The 15323-nt window shown below is 54.8% G+C and overlaps 36 non-coding genes across 36 annotated transcripts; 7 read left to right on the plus strand and 29 right to left on the minus strand.

The window, feature by feature from the left end:
- Positions 1-99: 99 nt before the first annotated feature.
- Trnam-cau lies at positions 100-172 on the minus strand. The gene has a single exon. It is a non-coding gene; the product is annotated as a tRNA-Met (tRNA).
- Positions 173-535: 363 nt separating this feature from the next.
- Trnag-gcc lies at positions 536-606 on the minus strand. Its single transcript has one exon. It is a non-coding gene; the product is annotated as a tRNA-Gly (tRNA).
- A 325-nt stretch (positions 607-931) lies between these two features.
- Trnag-ucc lies at positions 932-1003 on the plus strand. Its single transcript has one exon. It is a non-coding gene; the product is annotated as a tRNA-Gly (tRNA).
- A 593-nt stretch (positions 1004-1596) lies between these two features.
- Trnai-aau lies at positions 1597-1670 on the minus strand. Its single transcript has one exon. It is a non-coding gene; the product is annotated as a tRNA-Ile (tRNA).
- Positions 1671-1868: 198 nt separating this feature from the next.
- Trnae-uuc lies at positions 1869-1940 on the minus strand. Its single transcript has one exon. It is a non-coding gene; the product is annotated as a tRNA-Glu (tRNA).
- Positions 1941-2245: 305 nt separating this feature from the next.
- Trnam-cau lies at positions 2246-2318 on the minus strand. Its single transcript has one exon. It is a non-coding gene; the product is annotated as a tRNA-Met (tRNA).
- Positions 2319-2681: 363 nt separating this feature from the next.
- On the minus strand, positions 2682-2752 carry Trnag-gcc. Its single transcript has one exon. It is a non-coding gene; the product is annotated as a tRNA-Gly (tRNA).
- A 325-nt stretch (positions 2753-3077) lies between these two features.
- Trnag-ucc lies at positions 3078-3149 on the plus strand. The gene has a single exon. It is a non-coding gene; the product is annotated as a tRNA-Gly (tRNA).
- Positions 3150-3742: 593 nt separating this feature from the next.
- On the minus strand, positions 3743-3816 carry Trnai-aau. The gene has a single exon. It is a non-coding gene; the product is annotated as a tRNA-Ile (tRNA).
- Positions 3817-4014: 198 nt separating this feature from the next.
- On the minus strand, positions 4015-4086 carry Trnae-uuc. The gene has a single exon. It is a non-coding gene; the product is annotated as a tRNA-Glu (tRNA).
- A 305-nt stretch (positions 4087-4391) lies between these two features.
- Trnam-cau lies at positions 4392-4464 on the minus strand. The gene has a single exon. It is a non-coding gene; the product is annotated as a tRNA-Met (tRNA).
- A 363-nt stretch (positions 4465-4827) lies between these two features.
- Trnag-gcc lies at positions 4828-4898 on the minus strand. Its single transcript has one exon. It is a non-coding gene; the product is annotated as a tRNA-Gly (tRNA).
- A 325-nt stretch (positions 4899-5223) lies between these two features.
- Positions 5224-5295, plus strand: Trnag-ucc. Its single transcript has one exon. It is a non-coding gene; the product is annotated as a tRNA-Gly (tRNA).
- A 593-nt stretch (positions 5296-5888) lies between these two features.
- Trnai-aau lies at positions 5889-5962 on the minus strand. Its single transcript has one exon. It is a non-coding gene; the product is annotated as a tRNA-Ile (tRNA).
- Positions 5963-6160: 198 nt separating this feature from the next.
- Trnae-uuc lies at positions 6161-6232 on the minus strand. Its single transcript has one exon. It is a non-coding gene; the product is annotated as a tRNA-Glu (tRNA).
- Positions 6233-6537: 305 nt separating this feature from the next.
- On the minus strand, positions 6538-6610 carry Trnam-cau. The gene has a single exon. It is a non-coding gene; the product is annotated as a tRNA-Met (tRNA).
- A 363-nt stretch (positions 6611-6973) lies between these two features.
- Trnag-gcc lies at positions 6974-7044 on the minus strand. Its single transcript has one exon. It is a non-coding gene; the product is annotated as a tRNA-Gly (tRNA).
- A 325-nt stretch (positions 7045-7369) lies between these two features.
- On the plus strand, positions 7370-7441 carry Trnag-ucc. The gene has a single exon. It is a non-coding gene; the product is annotated as a tRNA-Gly (tRNA).
- Positions 7442-8034: 593 nt separating this feature from the next.
- On the minus strand, positions 8035-8108 carry Trnai-aau. Its single transcript has one exon. It is a non-coding gene; the product is annotated as a tRNA-Ile (tRNA).
- A 198-nt stretch (positions 8109-8306) lies between these two features.
- Positions 8307-8378, minus strand: Trnae-uuc. Its single transcript has one exon. It is a non-coding gene; the product is annotated as a tRNA-Glu (tRNA).
- Positions 8379-8683: 305 nt separating this feature from the next.
- Trnam-cau lies at positions 8684-8756 on the minus strand. Its single transcript has one exon. It is a non-coding gene; the product is annotated as a tRNA-Met (tRNA).
- A 363-nt stretch (positions 8757-9119) lies between these two features.
- Positions 9120-9190, minus strand: Trnag-gcc. The gene has a single exon. It is a non-coding gene; the product is annotated as a tRNA-Gly (tRNA).
- Positions 9191-9515: 325 nt separating this feature from the next.
- On the plus strand, positions 9516-9587 carry Trnag-ucc. The gene has a single exon. It is a non-coding gene; the product is annotated as a tRNA-Gly (tRNA).
- A 593-nt stretch (positions 9588-10180) lies between these two features.
- On the minus strand, positions 10181-10254 carry Trnai-aau. Its single transcript has one exon. It is a non-coding gene; the product is annotated as a tRNA-Ile (tRNA).
- Positions 10255-10452: 198 nt separating this feature from the next.
- Positions 10453-10524, minus strand: Trnae-uuc. Its single transcript has one exon. It is a non-coding gene; the product is annotated as a tRNA-Glu (tRNA).
- Positions 10525-10829: 305 nt separating this feature from the next.
- On the minus strand, positions 10830-10902 carry Trnam-cau. Its single transcript has one exon. It is a non-coding gene; the product is annotated as a tRNA-Met (tRNA).
- Positions 10903-11265: 363 nt separating this feature from the next.
- On the minus strand, positions 11266-11336 carry Trnag-gcc. Its single transcript has one exon. It is a non-coding gene; the product is annotated as a tRNA-Gly (tRNA).
- Positions 11337-11661: 325 nt separating this feature from the next.
- On the plus strand, positions 11662-11733 carry Trnag-ucc. The gene has a single exon. It is a non-coding gene; the product is annotated as a tRNA-Gly (tRNA).
- Positions 11734-12326: 593 nt separating this feature from the next.
- Trnai-aau lies at positions 12327-12400 on the minus strand. Its single transcript has one exon. It is a non-coding gene; the product is annotated as a tRNA-Ile (tRNA).
- Positions 12401-12598: 198 nt separating this feature from the next.
- Positions 12599-12670, minus strand: Trnae-uuc. The gene has a single exon. It is a non-coding gene; the product is annotated as a tRNA-Glu (tRNA).
- A 305-nt stretch (positions 12671-12975) lies between these two features.
- On the minus strand, positions 12976-13048 carry Trnam-cau. The gene has a single exon. It is a non-coding gene; the product is annotated as a tRNA-Met (tRNA).
- Positions 13049-13411: 363 nt separating this feature from the next.
- On the minus strand, positions 13412-13482 carry Trnag-gcc. Its single transcript has one exon. It is a non-coding gene; the product is annotated as a tRNA-Gly (tRNA).
- Positions 13483-13807: 325 nt separating this feature from the next.
- Positions 13808-13879, plus strand: Trnag-ucc. Its single transcript has one exon. It is a non-coding gene; the product is annotated as a tRNA-Gly (tRNA).
- Positions 13880-14472: 593 nt separating this feature from the next.
- Trnai-aau lies at positions 14473-14546 on the minus strand. The gene has a single exon. It is a non-coding gene; the product is annotated as a tRNA-Ile (tRNA).
- Positions 14547-14744: 198 nt separating this feature from the next.
- Trnae-uuc lies at positions 14745-14816 on the minus strand. Its single transcript has one exon. It is a non-coding gene; the product is annotated as a tRNA-Glu (tRNA).
- Positions 14817-15121: 305 nt separating this feature from the next.
- Positions 15122-15194, minus strand: Trnam-cau. Its single transcript has one exon. It is a non-coding gene; the product is annotated as a tRNA-Met (tRNA).
- Positions 15195-15323: the final 129 nt, after the last annotated feature.

A 15323-nucleotide genomic window follows, 5' to 3' on the forward strand; every position in this document is an offset into this window, starting at 1 on the left:
AAACATTTTCCCGCTGAAGCGTTGAAACGTTGTGGATAACAAACAAAAAATACGTTGGTGCCCTAGCAACAGCACCACCATCGGTCACAGAAAATCAAATGCCCCGGGTGAGGATCGAACTCACGACCTTAAGATTATGAGACTTACGCGCTGCCTACTGCGCTACCGAGGCACGGGTGCACAACTGGTCCTGGAAACTGGGTAAATACCGTACCCAACATTACTTCCTGGATAACGTGTTCTGTTGCTACACGTGCACTGCCGGCCCAGTTGATTGCGGTGTTGCTGCAGCTGTTGCAACGATAGGCAGCACTCCTTGTCGTTAAAGTTCAGTGCCTCGGAGGCACCTGGACACAGCAACTTGTGAGGCCAAGCCGACGCTAGTCTGCAGAACATCATGCGAGCGTCCTAGTGGGGACCGGCGAGTGCTGCGTTCTCGGTTCTTCTCAAGGGAATCCAGCTATATATTCTTGCGGATCGTGCATCTCAAGCGCGCAAGCCACACGGCAGCATTATCGCGGGAAAAGCAATAAGATGCATCGGCCGGGAATCGAACCCGGGCCGCCCGCGTGGCAGGCGAGCATTCTACCACTGAACCACCGATGCTTGGGCCAGCGGTACCTTTACGCTGCTTCCCGAGCAGATGTCTCAAGGGAAAGTGGGACTGCCGTCAAGCGCCGTAGCATTCTGTGGAGAAGATGCTGCAGACGCTGAATCCTGCACTGCACTGCTTAAAAATGCCGCCAGAACGCGGTCCTCGCCGGCGCCGACTCTTGCCAAAGGATGCGAAATGTGCGCGGATACGCTGTCCGAATGCGTCTGGATGTGCTCCCCTAGCCTACCTCGAAATGCGCCTGCCAGGTACGATCACCTTCGGCCGCTGCCGACAGGCGGGAAGCCGACACAGCGCGGAGGCGGGGCGCTCGCTTGTGCGGTGGTGGTGTAATGGTCAGCATAGTTGCCTTCCAAGCAGTTGATCCGGGTTCGATTCCCGGCCACCGCAGCAGGCTTTTAATTTCGCCTATGAGTACTTTTGCCACGCGCTCTTAAATTATTGTTTTTCCGGCCTCCTACTCGCTGCATACCAGCCCTTAGTGTGTCTCGACTTGTCTCGACTTTGCTCAGCTGACGCGAGAGCTGACGCTCTCAAATCGGCCTATATCAAAACGACAAGCACGAGAAACGACTGAGAGAGGTAAGGAGAGGCGAGGCGATGGACACACAGCACGCCCCCTTCATTTCACGGTGGCGTCTCCCTGACCGAATCGGGCTGTAGCTCCGAAAACTAAGGAGAAGCAAAAATAGGAAGTAAAACTGCCAATAGTACCCTGTGTTCCCATGCGCTCACCCGCCCAAGTACTGACAGGGGCCAAAGTTGTTGCGCATCGGCAATCGGACATTTTCTTTCATTTTCTCTTTATCAGTTGAGAACCAGTGTATTCAAGATAGTACGGCCATTGCCGAGTGAATGCTGTAGCGCTTCCCGACGAGTCGGGTTCGGATCCTCTGTCAACTTCCACGCAGGGTGATGATCTTTTGGTCATCACACTCGCCAGCTGAAATCGGCGCTGCCTTTTCGTAGTAGTAAAAGAGCAGTGGCCCGTGGGGGGATCGAACCCACGACCTTCGCGTTATTAGCACGACGCTCTAACCAACTGAGCTAACGGGCCTCGGCAGATGCAGTTGCTCAGCCCTAAGCTGGAAACAGGTGGCATGAGGCCGTACACCATTTCTATGGTCGTCGTGCGTCTGCTTCCCTGGTCTATATTCTGCTGACGGTCACGAAACAGTAGCTATATTGCGAGCAGGACGGGAAACGGCCGCTCGGACAACTCAAACTTGTCACGACGCGCGTGGAAAAAATTCCGTTCCGGTACCGGGAATCGTACCCGGGCCTCCTGGGTGAAAGCCAGGTATCCTAGCCACTAGACCACACCGGATGTGGCCGTTTCCTTCGACCGTTCGTACGGTCGCTTGTCGCATTTCGTGTCGAGTGCCGCGTCGGCGACCTTCTCTCTTTGCGAGCACCTTTGCACATACTGACTGGCAAGGCGCGCACCTCAAACGCCGCAGAGCAATGCTTTTGGCTTCATGCTCTGCTGGGAGAAGAGGAAAAGGGAAGCTGTAAGTAGCAATAACAGGAAGTAAACATTTTCCCGCTGAAGCGTTGAAACGTTGTGGATAACAAACAAAAAATACGTTGGTGCCCTAGCAACAGCACCACCATCGGTCACAGAAAATCAAATGCCCCGGGTGAGGATCGAACTCACGACCTTAAGATTATGAGACTTACGCGCTGCCTACTGCGCTACCGAGGCACGGGTGCACAACTGGTCCTGGAAACTGGGTAAATACCGTACCCAACATTACTTCCTGGATAACGTGTTCTGTTGCTACACGTGCACTGCCGGCCCAGTTGATTGCGGTGTTGCTGCAGCTGTTGCAACGATAGGCAGCACTCCTTGTCGTTAAAGTTCAGTGCCTCGGAGGCACCTGGACACAGCAGCTTGTGAGGCCAAGCCGACGCTAGTCTGCAGAACATCATGCGAGCGTCCTAGTGGGGACCGGCGAGTGCTGCGTTCTCGGTTCTTCTCAAGGGAATCCAGCTATATATTCTTGCGGATCGTGCATCTCAAGCGCGCAAGCCACACGGCAGCATTATCGCGGGAAAAGCAATAAGATGCATCGGCCGGGAATCGAACCCGGGCCGCCCGCGTGGCAGGCGAGCATTCTACCACTGAACCACCGATGCTTGGGCCAGCGGTAACTTTACGCTGCTTCCCGAGCAGATGTCTCAAGGGAAAGTGGGACTGCCGTCAAGCGCCGTAGCATTCTGTGGAGAAGATGCTGCAGACGCTGAATCCTGCACTGCACTGCTTAAAAATGCCGCCAGAACGCGGTCCTCGCCGGCGCCGACTCTTGCCAAAGGATGCGAAATGTGCGCGGATACGCTGTCCGAATGCGTCTGGATGTGCTCCCCTAGCCTACCTCGAAATGCGCCTGCCAGGTACGATCACCTTCGGCCGCTGCCGACAGGCGGGAAGCCGACACAGCGCGGAGGCGGGGCGCTCGCTTGTGCGGTGGTGGTGTAATGGTCAGCATAGTTGCCTTCCAAGCAGTTGATCCGGGTTCGATTCCCGGCCACCGCAGCAGGCTTTTAATTTCGCCTATGAGTACTTTTGCCACGCGCTCTTAAATTATTGTTTTTCCGGCCTCCTACTCGCTGCATACCAGCCCTTAGTGTGTCTCGACTTGTCTCGACTTTGCTCAGCTGACGCGAGAGCTGACGCTCTCAAATCGGCCTATATCAAAACGACAAGCACGAGAAACGACTGAGAGAGGTAAGGAGAGGCGAGGCGATGGACACACAGCACGCCCCCTTCATTTCACGGTGGCGTCTCCCTGACCGAATCGGGCTGTAGCTCCGAAAACTAAGGAGAAGCAAAAATAGGAAGTAAAACTGCCAATAGTACCCTGTGTTCCCATGCGCTCACCCGCCCAAGTACTGACAGGGGCCAAAGTTGTTGCGCATCGGCAATCGGACATTTTCTTTCATTTTCTCTTTATCAGTTGAGAACCAGTGTATTCAAGATAGTACGGCCATTGCCGAGTGAATGCTGTAGCGCTTCCCGACGAGTCGGGTTCGGATCCTCTGTCAACTTCCACGCAGGGTGATGATCTTTTGGTCATCACACTCGCCAGCTGAAATCGGCGCTGCCTTTTCGTAGTAGTAAAAGAGCAGTGGCCCGTGGGGGGATCGAACCCACGACCTTCGCGTTATTAGCACGACGCTCTAACCAACTGAGCTAACGGGCCTCGGCAGATGCAGTTGCTCAGCCCTAAGCTGGAAACAGGTGGCATGAGGCCGTACACCATTTCTATGGTCGTCGTGCGTCTGCTTCCCTGGTCTATATTCTGCTGACGGTCACGAAACAGTAGCTATATTGCGAGCAGGACGGGAAACGGCCGCTCGGACAACTCAAACTTGTCACGACGCGCGTGGAAAAAATTCCGTTCCGGTACCGGGAATCGTACCCGGGCCTCCTGGGTGAAAGCCAGGTATCCTAGCCACTAGACCACACCGGATGTGGCCGTTTCCTTCGACCGTTCGTACGGTCGCTTGTCGCATTTCGTGTCGAGTGCCGCGTCGGCGACCTTCTCTCTTTGCGAGCACCTTTGCACATACTGACTGGCAAGGCGCGCACCTCAAACGCCGCAGAGCAATGCTTTTGGCTTCATGCTCTGCTGGGAGAAGAGGAAAAGGGAAGCTGTAAGTAGCAATAACAGGAAGTAAACATTTTCCCGCTGAAGCGTTGAAACGTTGTGGATAACAAACAAAAAATACGTTGGTGCCCTAGCAACAGCACCACCATCGGTCACAGAAAATCAAATGCCCCGGGTGAGGATCGAACTCACGACCTTAAGATTATGAGACTTACGCGCTGCCTACTGCGCTACCGAGGCACGGGTGCACAACTGGTCCTGGAAACTGGGTAAATACCGTACCCAACATTACTTCCTGGATAACGTGTTCTGTTGCTACACGTGCACTGCCGGCCCAGTTGATTGCGGTGTTGCTGCAGCTGTTGCAACGATAGGCAGCACTCCTTGTCGTTAAAGTTCAGTGCCTCGGAGGCACCTGGACACAGCAACTTGTGAGGCCAAGCCGACGCTAGTCTGCAGAACATCATGCGAGCGTCCTAGTGGGGACCGGCGAGTGCTGCGTTCTCGGTTCTTCTCAAGGGAATCCAGCTATATATTCTTGCGGATCGTGCATCTCAAGCGCGCAAGCCACACGGCAGCATTATCGCGGGAAAAGCAATAAGATGCATCGGCCGGGAATCGAACCCGGGCCGCCCGCGTGGCAGGCGAGCATTCTACCACTGAACCACCGATGCTTGGGCCAGCGGTACCTTTACGCTGCTTCCCGAGCAGATGTCTCAAGGGAAAGTGGGACTGCCGTCAAGCGCCGTAGCATTCTGTGGAGAAGATGCTGCAGACGCTGAATCCTGCACTGCACTGCTTAAAAATGCCGCCAGAACGCGGTCCTCGCCGGCGCCGACTCTTGCCAAAGGATGCGAAATGTGCGCGGATACGCTGTCCGAATGCGTCTGGATGTGCTCCCCTAGCCTACCTCGAAATGCGCCTGCCAGGTACGATCACCTTCGGCCGCTGCCGACAGGCGGGAAGCCGACACAGCGCGGAGGCGGGGCGCTCGCTTGTGCGGTGGTGGTGTAATGGTCAGCATAGTTGCCTTCCAAGCAGTTGATCCGGGTTCGATTCCCGGCCACCGCAGCAGGCTTTTAATTTCGCCTATGAGTACTTTTGCCACGCGCTCTTAAATTATTGTTTTTCCGGCCTCCTACTCGCTGCATACCAGCCCTTAGTGTGTCTCGACTTGTCTCGACTTTGCTCAGCTGACGCGAGAGCTGACGCTCTCAAATCGGCCTATATCAAAACGACAAGCACGAGAAACGACTGAGAGAGGTAAGGAGAGGCGAGGCGATGGACACACAGCACGCCCCCTTCATTTCACGGTGGCGTCTCCCTGACCGAATCGGGCTGTAGCTCCGAAAACTAAGGAGAAGCAAAAATAGGAAGTAAAACTGCCAATAGTACCCTGTGTTCCCATGCGCTCACCCGCCCAAGTACTGACAGGGGCCAAAGTTGTTGCGCATCGGCAATCGGACATTTTCTTTCATTTTCTCTTTATCAGTTGAGAACCAGTGTATTCAAGATAGTACGGCCATTGCCGAGTGAATGCTGTAGCGCTTCCCGACGAGTCGGGTTCGGATCCTCTGTCAACTTCCACGCAGGGTGATGATCTTTTGGTCATCACACTCGCCAGCTGAAATCGGCGCTGCCTTTTCGTAGTAGTAAAAGAGCAGTGGCCCGTGGGGGGATCGAACCCACGACCTTCGCGTTATTAGCACGACGCTCTAACCAACTGAGCTAACGGGCCTCGGCAGATGCAGTTGCTCAGCCCTAAGCTGGAAACAGGTGGCATGAGGCCGTACACCATTTCTATGGTCGTCGTGCGTCTGCTTCCCTGGTCTATATTCTGCTGACGGTCACGAAACAGTAGCTATATTGCGAGCAGGACGGGAAACGGCCGCTCGGACAACTCAAACTTGTCACGACGCGCGTGGAAAAAATTCCGTTCCGGTACCGGGAATCGTACCCGGGCCTCCTGGGTGAAAGCCAGGTATCCTAGCCACTAGACCACACCGGATGTGGCCGTTTCCTTCGACCGTTCGTACGGTCGCTTGTCGCATTTCGTGTCGAGTGCCGCGTCGGCGACCTTCTCTCTTTGCGAGCACCTTTGCACATACTGACTGGCAAGGCGCGCACCTCAAACGCCGCAGAGCAATGCTTTTGGCTTCATGCTCTGCTGGGAGAAGAGGAAAAGGGAAGCTGTAAGTAGCAATAACAGGAAGTAAACATTTTCCCGCTGAAGCGTTGAAACGTTGTGGATAACAAACAAAAAATACGTTGGTGCCCTAGCAACAGCACCACCATCGGTCACAGAAAATCAAATGCCCCGGGTGAGGATCGAACTCACGACCTTAAGATTATGAGACTTACGCGCTGCCTACTGCGCTACCGAGGCACGGGTGCACAACTGGTCCTGGAAACTGGGTAAATACCGTACCCAACATTACTTCCTGGATAACGTGTTCTGTTGCTACACGTGCACTGCCGGCCCAGTTGATTGCGGTGTTGCTGCAGCTGTTGCAACGATAGGCAGCACTCCTTGTCGTTAAAGTTCAGTGCCTCGGAGGCACCTGGACACAGCAACTTGTGAGGCCAAGCCGACGCTAGTCTGCAGAACATCATGCGAGCGTCCTAGTGGGGACCGGCGAGTGCTGCGTTCTCGGTTCTTCTCAAGGGAATCCAGCTATATATTCTTGCGGATCGTGCATCTCAAGCGCGCAAGCCACACGGCAGCATTATCGCGGGAAAAGCAATAAGATGCATCGGCCGGGAATCGAACCCGGGCCGCCCGCGTGGCAGGCGAGCATTCTACCACTGAACCACCGATGCTTGGGCCAGCGGTAACTTTACGCTGCTTCCCGAGCAGATGTCTCAAGGGAAAGTGGGACTGCCGTCAAGCGCCGTAGCATTCTGTGGAGAAGATGCTGCAGACGCTGAATCCTGCACTGCACTGCTTAAAAATGCCGCCAGAACGCGGTCCTCGCCGGCGCCGACTCTTGCCAAAGGATGCGAAATGTGCGCGGATACGCTGTCCGAATGCGTCTGGATGTGCTCCCCTAGCCTACCTCGAAATGCGCCTGCCAGGTACGATCACCTTCGGCCGCTGCCGACAGGCGGGAAGCCGACACAGCGCGGAGGCGGGGCGCTCGCTTGTGCGGTGGTGGTGTAATGGTCAGCATAGTTGCCTTCCAAGCAGTTGATCCGGGTTCGATTCCCGGCCACCGCAGCAGGCTTTTAATTTCGCCTATGAGTACTTTTGCCACGCGCTCTTAAATTATTGTTTTTCCGGCCTCCTACTCGCTGCATACCAGCCCTTAGTGTGTCTCGACTTGTCTCGACTTTGCTCAGCTGACGCGAGAGCTGACGCTCTCAAATCGGCCTATATCAAAACGACAAGCACGAGAAACGACTGAGAGAGGTAAGGAGAGGCGAGGCGATGGACACACAGCACGCCCCCTTCATTTCACGGTGGCGTCTCCCTGACCGAATCGGGCTGTAGCTCCGAAAACTAAGGAGAAGCAAAAATAGGAAGTAAAACTGCCAATAGTACCCTGTGTTCCCATGCGCTCACCCGCCCAAGTACTGACAGGGGCCAAAGTTGTTGCGCATCGGCAATCGGACATTTTCTTTCATTTTCTCTTTATCAGTTGAGAACCAGTGTATTCAAGATAGTACGGCCATTGCCGAGTGAATGCTGTAGCGCTTCCCGACGAGTCGGGTTCGGATCCTCTGTCAACTTCCACGCAGGGTGATGATCTTTTGGTCATCACACTCGCCAGCTGAAATCGGCGCTGCCTTTTCGTAGTAGTAAAAGAGCAGTGGCCCGTGGGGGGATCGAACCCACGACCTTCGCGTTATTAGCACGACGCTCTAACCAACTGAGCTAACGGGCCTCGGCAGATGCAGTTGCTCAGCCCTAAGCTGGAAACAGGTGGCATGAGGCCGTACACCATTTCTATGGTCGTCGTGCGTCTGCTTCCCTGGTCTATATTCTGCTGACGGTCACGAAACAGTAGCTATATTGCGAGCAGGACGGGAAACGGCCGCTCGGACAACTCAAACTTGTCACGACGCGCGTGGAAAAAATTCCGTTCCGGTACCGGGAATCGTACCCGGGCCTCCTGGGTGAAAGCCAGGTATCCTAGCCACTAGACCACACCGGATGTGGCCGTTTCCTTCGACCGTTCGTACGGTCGCTTGTCGCATTTCGTGTCGAGTGCCGCGTCGGCGACCTTCTCTCTTTGCGAGCACCTTTGCACATACTGACTGGCAAGGCGCGCACCTCAAACGCCGCAGAGCAATGCTTTTGGCTTCATGCTCTGCTGGGAGAAGAGGAAAAGGGAAGCTGTAAGTAGCAATAACAGGAAGTAAACATTTTCCCGCTGAAGCGTTGAAACGTTGTGGATAACAAACAAAAAATACGTTGGTGCCCTAGCAACAGCACCACCATCGGTCACAGAAAATCAAATGCCCCGGGTGAGGATCGAACTCACGACCTTAAGATTATGAGACTTACGCGCTGCCTACTGCGCTACCGAGGCACGGGTGCACAACTGGTCCTGGAAACTGGGTAAATACCGTACCCAACATTACTTCCTGGATAACGTGTTCTGTTGCTACACGTGCACTGCCGGCCCAGTTGATTGCGGTGTTGCTGCAGCTGTTGCAACGATAGGCAGCACTCCTTGTCGTTAAAGTTCAGTGCCTCGGAGGCACCTGGACACAGCAACTTGTGAGGCCAAGCCGACGCTAGTCTGCAGAACATCATGCGAGCGTCCTAGTGGGGACCGGCGAGTGCTGCGTTCTCGGTTCTTCTCAAGGGAATCCAGCTATATATTCTTGCGGATCGTGCATCTCAAGCGCGCAAGCCACACGGCAGCATTATCGCGGGAAAAGCAATAAGATGCATCGGCCGGGAATCGAACCCGGGCCGCCCGCGTGGCAGGCGAGCATTCTACCACTGAACCACCGATGCTTGGGCCAGCGGTAACTTTACGCTGCTTCCCGAGCAGATGTCTCAAGGGAAAGTGGGACTGCCGTCAAGCGCCGTAGCATTCTGTGGAGAAGATGCTGCAGACGCTGAATCCTGCACTGCACTGCTTAAAAATGCCGCCAGAACGCGGTCCTCGCCGGCGCCGACTCTTGCCAAAGGATGCGAAATGTGCGCGGATACGCTGTCCGAATGCGTCTGGATGTGCTCCCCTAGCCTACCTCGAAATGCGCCTGCCAGGTACGATCACCTTCGGCCGCTGCCGACAGGCGGGAAGCCGACACAGCGCGGAGGCGGGGCGCTCGCTTGTGCGGTGGTGGTGTAATGGTCAGCATAGTTGCCTTCCAAGCAGTTGATCCGGGTTCGATTCCCGGCCACCGCAGCAGGCTTTTAATTTCGCCTATGAGTACTTTTGCCACGCGCTCTTAAATTATTGTTTTTCCGGCCTCCTACTCGCTGCATACCAGCCCTTAGTGTGTCTCGACTTGTCTCGACTTTGCTCAGCTGACGCGAGAGCTGACGCTCTCAAATCGGCCTATATCAAAACGACAAGCACGAGAAACGACTGAGAGAGGTAAGGAGAGGCGAGGCGATGGACACACAGCACGCCCCCTTCATTTCACGGTGGCGTCTCCCTGACCGAATCGGGCTGTAGCTCCGAAAACTAAGGAGAAGCAAAAATAGGAAGTAAAACTGCCAATAGTACCCTGTGTTCCCATGCGCTCACCCGCCCAAGTACTGACAGGGGCCAAAGTTGTTGCGCATCGGCAATCGGACATTTTCTTTCATTTTCTCTTTATCAGTTGAGAACCAGTGTATTCAAGATAGTACGGCCATTGCCGAGTGAATGCTGTAGCGCTTCCCGACGAGTCGGGTTCGGATCCTCTGTCAACTTCCACGCAGGGTGATGATCTTTTGGTCATCACACTCGCCAGCTGAAATCGGCGCTGCCTTTTCGTAGTAGTAAAAGAGCAGTGGCCCGTGGGGGGATCGAACCCACGACCTTCGCGTTATTAGCACGACGCTCTAACCAACTGAGCTAACGGGCCTCGGCAGATGCAGTTGCTCAGCCCTAAGCTGGAAACAGGTGGCATGAGGCCGTACACCATTTCTATTGTCGTCGTGCGTCTGCTTCCCTGGTCTATATTCTGCTGACGGTCACGAAACAGTAGCTATATTGCGAGCAGGACGGGAAACGGCCGCTCGGACAACTCAAACTTGTCACGACGCGCGTGGAAAAAATTCCGTTCCGGTACCGGGAATCGTACCCGGGCCTCCTGGGTGAAAGCCAGGTATCCTAGCCACTAGACCACACCGGATGTGGCCGTTTCCTTCGACCGTTCGTACGGTCGCTTGTCGCATTTCGTGTCGAGTGCCGCGTCGGCGACCTTCTCTCTTTGCGAGCACCTTTGCACATACTGACTGGCAAGGCGCGCACCTCAAACGCCGCAGAGCAATGCTTTTGGCTTCATGCTCTGCTGGGAGAAGAGGAAAAGGGAAGCTGTAAGTAGCAATAACAGGAAGTAAACATTTTCCCGCTGAAGCGTTGAAACGTTGTGGATAACAAACAAAAAATACGTTGGTGCCCTAGCAACAGCACCACCATCGGTCACAGAAAATCAAATGCCCCGGGTGAGGATCGAACTCACGACCTTAAGATTATGAGACTTACGCGCTGCCTACTGCGCTACCGAGGCACGGGTGCACAACTGGTCCTGGAAACTGGGTAAATACCGTACCCAACATTACTTCCTGGATAACGTGTTCTGTTGCTACACGTGCACTGCCGGCCCAGTTGATTGCGGTGTTGCTGCAGCTGTTGCAACGATAGGCAGCACTCCTTGTCGTTAAAGTTCAGTGCCTCGGAGGCACCTGGACACAGCAACTTGTGAGGCCAAGCCGACGCTAGTCTGCAGAACATCATGCGAGCGTCCTAGTGGGGACCGGCGAGTGCTGCGTTCTCGGTTCTTCTCAAGGGAATCCAGCTATATATTCTTGCGGATCGTGCATCTCAAGCGCGCAAGCCACACGGCAGCATTATCGCGGGAAAAGCAATAAGATGCATCGGCCGGGAATCGAACCCGGGCCGCCCGCGTGGCAGGCGAGCATTCTACCACTGAACCACCGATGCTTGGGCCAGCGGTAACTTTACGCTGCTTCCCGAGCAGATGTCTCAAGGGAAAGTGGGACTGCCGTCAAGCGCCGTAGCATTCTGTGGAGAAGATGCTGCAGACGCTGAATCCTGCACTGCACTGCTTAAAAATGCCGCCAGAACGCGGTCCTCGCCGGCGCCGACTCTTGCCAAAGGATGCGAAATGTGCGCGGATACGCTGTCCGAATGCGTCTGGATGTGCTCCCCTAGCCTACCTCGAAATGCGCCTGCCAGGTACGATCACCTTCGGCCGCTGCCGACAGGCGGGAAGCCGACACAGCGCGGAGGCGGGGCGCTCGCTTGTGCGGTGGTGGTGTAATGGTCAGCATAGTTGCCTTCCAAGCAGTTGATCCGGGTTCGATTCCCGGCCACCGCAGCAGGCTTTTAATTTCGCCTATGAGTACTTTTGCCACGCGCTCTTAAATTATTGTTTTTCCGGCCTCCTACTCGCTGCATACCAGCCCTTAGTGTGTCTCGACTTGTCTCGACTTTGCTCAGCTGACGCGAGAGCTGACGCTCTCAAATCGGCCTATATCAAAACGACAAGCACGAGAAACGACTGAGAGAGGTAAGGAGAGGCGAGGCGATGGACACACAGCACGCCCCCTTCATTTCACGGTGGCGTCTCCCTGACCGAATCGGGCTGTAGCTCCGAAAACTAAGGAGAAGCAAAAATAGGAAGTAAAACTGCCAATAGTACCCTGTGTTCCCATGCGCTCACCCGCCCAAGTACTGACAGGGGCCAAAGTTGTTGCGCATCGGCAATCGGACATTTTCTTTCATTTTCTCTTTATCAGTTGAGAACCAGTGTATTCAAGATAGTACGGCCATTGCCGAGTGAATGCTGTAGCGCTTCCCGACGAGTCGGGTTCGGATCCTCTGTCAACTTCCACGCAGGGTGATGATCTTTTGGTCATCACACTCGCCAGCTGAAATCGGCGCTGCCTTTTCGTAGTAGTAAAAGAGCAGTGGCCCGTGGGGGGATCGAACCCACGACCTTCGCGTTATTAGCACGACGCTCTAACCAACTGAGCTAACGGGCCTCGGCAGATGCAGTTGCTCAGCCCTAAGCTGGAAACAGGTGGCATGAGGCCGTACACCATTTCTATGGTCGTCGTGCGTCTGCTTCCCTGGTCTATATTCTGCTGACGGTCACGAAACAGTAGCTATATTGCGAGCAGGACGGGAAACGGCCGCTCGGACAACTCAAACTTGTCACGACGCGCGTGGAAAAAATTCCGTTCCGGTACCGGGAATCGTACCCGGGCCTCCTGGGTGAAAGCCAGGTATCCTAGCCACTAGACCACACCGGATGTGGCCGTTTCCTTCGACCGTTCGTACGGTCGCTTGTCGCATTTCGTGTCGAGTGCCGCGTCGGCGACCTTCTCTCTTTGCGAGCACCTTTGCACATACTGACTGGCAAGGCGCGCACCTCAAACGCCGCAGAGCAATGCTTTTGGCTTCATGCTCTGCTGGGAGAAGAGGAAAAGGGAAGCTGTAAGTAGCAATAACAGGAAGTAAACATTTTCCCGCTGAAGCGTTGAAACGTTGTGGATAACAAACAAAAAATACGTTGGTGCCCTAGCAACAGCACCACCATCGGTCACAGAAAATCAAATGCCCCGGGTGAGGATCGAACTCACGACCTTAAGATTATGAGACTTACGCGCTGCCTACTGCGCTACCGAGGCACGGGTGCACAACTGGTCCTGGAAACTGGGTAAATACCGTACCCAACATTACTTCCTGGATAACGTGTTCTGTTGCTACACGTGCACTGCCGGCCCAGTTGATTGCGGTGTTGCTGCAGCTGTTGCAACGATAGGCAGCACTCCTTGTCGTTAAAGTTCAGTGCCTCGGAGGCACCTGGACACAGCAACTTGTGAGGCCAAGCCGACGCTAGTCTGCAGAACATCATGCGAGCGTCCTAGTGGGGACCGGCGAGTGCTGCGTTCTCGGTTCTTCTCAAGGGAATCCAGCTATATATTCTTGCGGATCGTGCATCTCAAGCGCGCAAGCCACACGGCAGCATTATCGCGGGAAAAGCAATAAGATGCATCGGCCGGGAATCGAACCCGGGCCGCCCGCGTGGCAGGCGAGCATTCTACCACTGAACCACCGATGCTTGGGCCAGCGGTAACTTTACGCTGCTTCCCGAGCAGATGTCTCAAGGGAAAGTGGGACTGCCGTCAAGCGCCGTAGCATTCTGTGGAGAAGATGCTGCAGACGCTGAATCCTGCACTGCACTGCTTAAAAATGCCGCCAGAACGCGGTCCTCGCCGGCGCCGACTCTTGCCAAAGGATGCGAAATGTGCGCGGATACGCTGTCCGAATGCGTCTGGATGTGCTCCCCTAGCCTACCTCGAAATGCGCCTGCCAGGTACGATCACCTTCGGCCGCTGCCGACAGGCGGGAAGCCGACACAGCGCGGAGGCGGGGCGCTCGCTTGTGCGGTGGTGGTGTAATGGTCAGCATAGTTGCCTTCCAAGCAGTTGATCCGGGTTCGATTCCCGGCCACCGCAGCAGGCTTTTAATTTCGCCTATGAGTACTTTTGCCACGCGCTCTTAAATTATTGTTTTTCCGGCCTCCTACTCGCTGCATACCAGCCCTTAGTGTGTCTCGACTTGTCTCGACTTTGCTCAGCTGACGCGAGAGCTGACGCTCTCAAATCGGCCTATATCAAAACGACAAGCACGAGAAACGACTGAGAGAGGTAAGGAGAGGCGAGGCGATGGACACACAGCACGCCCCCTTCATTTCACGGTGGCGTCTCCCTGACCGAATCGGGCTGTAGCTCCGAAAACTAAGGAGAAGCAAAAATAGGAAGTAAAACTGCCAATAGTACCCTGTGTTCCCATGCGCTCACCCGCCCAAGTACTGACAGGGGCCAAAGTTGTTGCGCATCGGCAATCGGACATTTTCTTTCATTTTCTCTTTATCAGTTGAGAACCAGTGTATTCAAGATAGTACGGCCATTGCCGAGTGAATGCTGTAGCGCTTCCCGACGAGTCGGGTTCGGATCCTCTGTCAACTTCCACGCAGGGTGATGATCTTTTGGTCATCACACTCGCCAGCTGAAATCGGCGCTGCCTTTTCGTAGTAGTAAAAGAGCAGTGGCCCGTGGGGGGATCGAACCCACGACCTTCGCGTTATTAGCACGACGCTCTAACCAACTGAGCTAACGGGCCTCGGCAGATGCAGTTGCTCAGCCCTAAGCTGGAAACAGGTGGCATGAGGCCGTACACCATTTCTATGGTCGTCGTGCGTCTGCTTCCCTGGTCTATATTCTGCTGACGGTCACGAAACAGTAGCTATATTGCGAGCAGGACGGGAAACGGCCGCTCGGACAACTCAAACTTGTCACGACGCGCGTGGAAAAAATTCCGTTCCGGTACCGGGAATCGTACCCGGGCCTCCTGGGTGAAAGCCAGGTATCCTAGCCACTAGACCACACCGGATGTGGCCGTTTCCTTCGACCGTTCGTACGGTCGCTTGTCGCATTTCGTGTCGAGTGCCGCGTCGGCGACCTTCTCTCTTTGCGAGCACCTTTGCACATACTGACTGGCAAGGCGCGCACCTCAAACGCCGCAGAGCAATGCTTTTGGCTTCATGCTCTGCTGGGAGAAGAGGAAAAGGGAAGCTGTAAGTAGCAATAACAGGAAGTAAACATTTTCCCGCTGAAGCGTTGAAACGTTGTGGATAACAAACAAAAAATACGTTGGTGCCCTAGCAACAGCACCACCATCGGTCACAGAAAATCAAATGCCCCGGGTGAGGATCGAACTCACGACCTTAAGATTATGAGACTTACGCGCTGCCTACTGCGCTACCGAGGCACGGGTGCACAACTGGTCCTGGAAACTGGGTAAATACCGTACCCAACATTACTTCCTGGATAACGTGTTCTGTTGCTACACGTGCACTGCCGGCCCAGTTGATTGCGGTGTTGCTGCAGCTGTTGCAAC

The sequence above is a fragment of the Schistocerca americana genome, unplaced genomic scaffold (genome assembly GCF_021461395.2).
Source record: "Schistocerca americana isolate TAMUIC-IGC-003095 unplaced genomic scaffold, iqSchAmer2.1 HiC_scaffold_420, whole genome shotgun sequence".
NCBI lineage: Eukaryota > Metazoa > Arthropoda > Insecta > Orthoptera > Acrididae > Schistocerca > Schistocerca americana.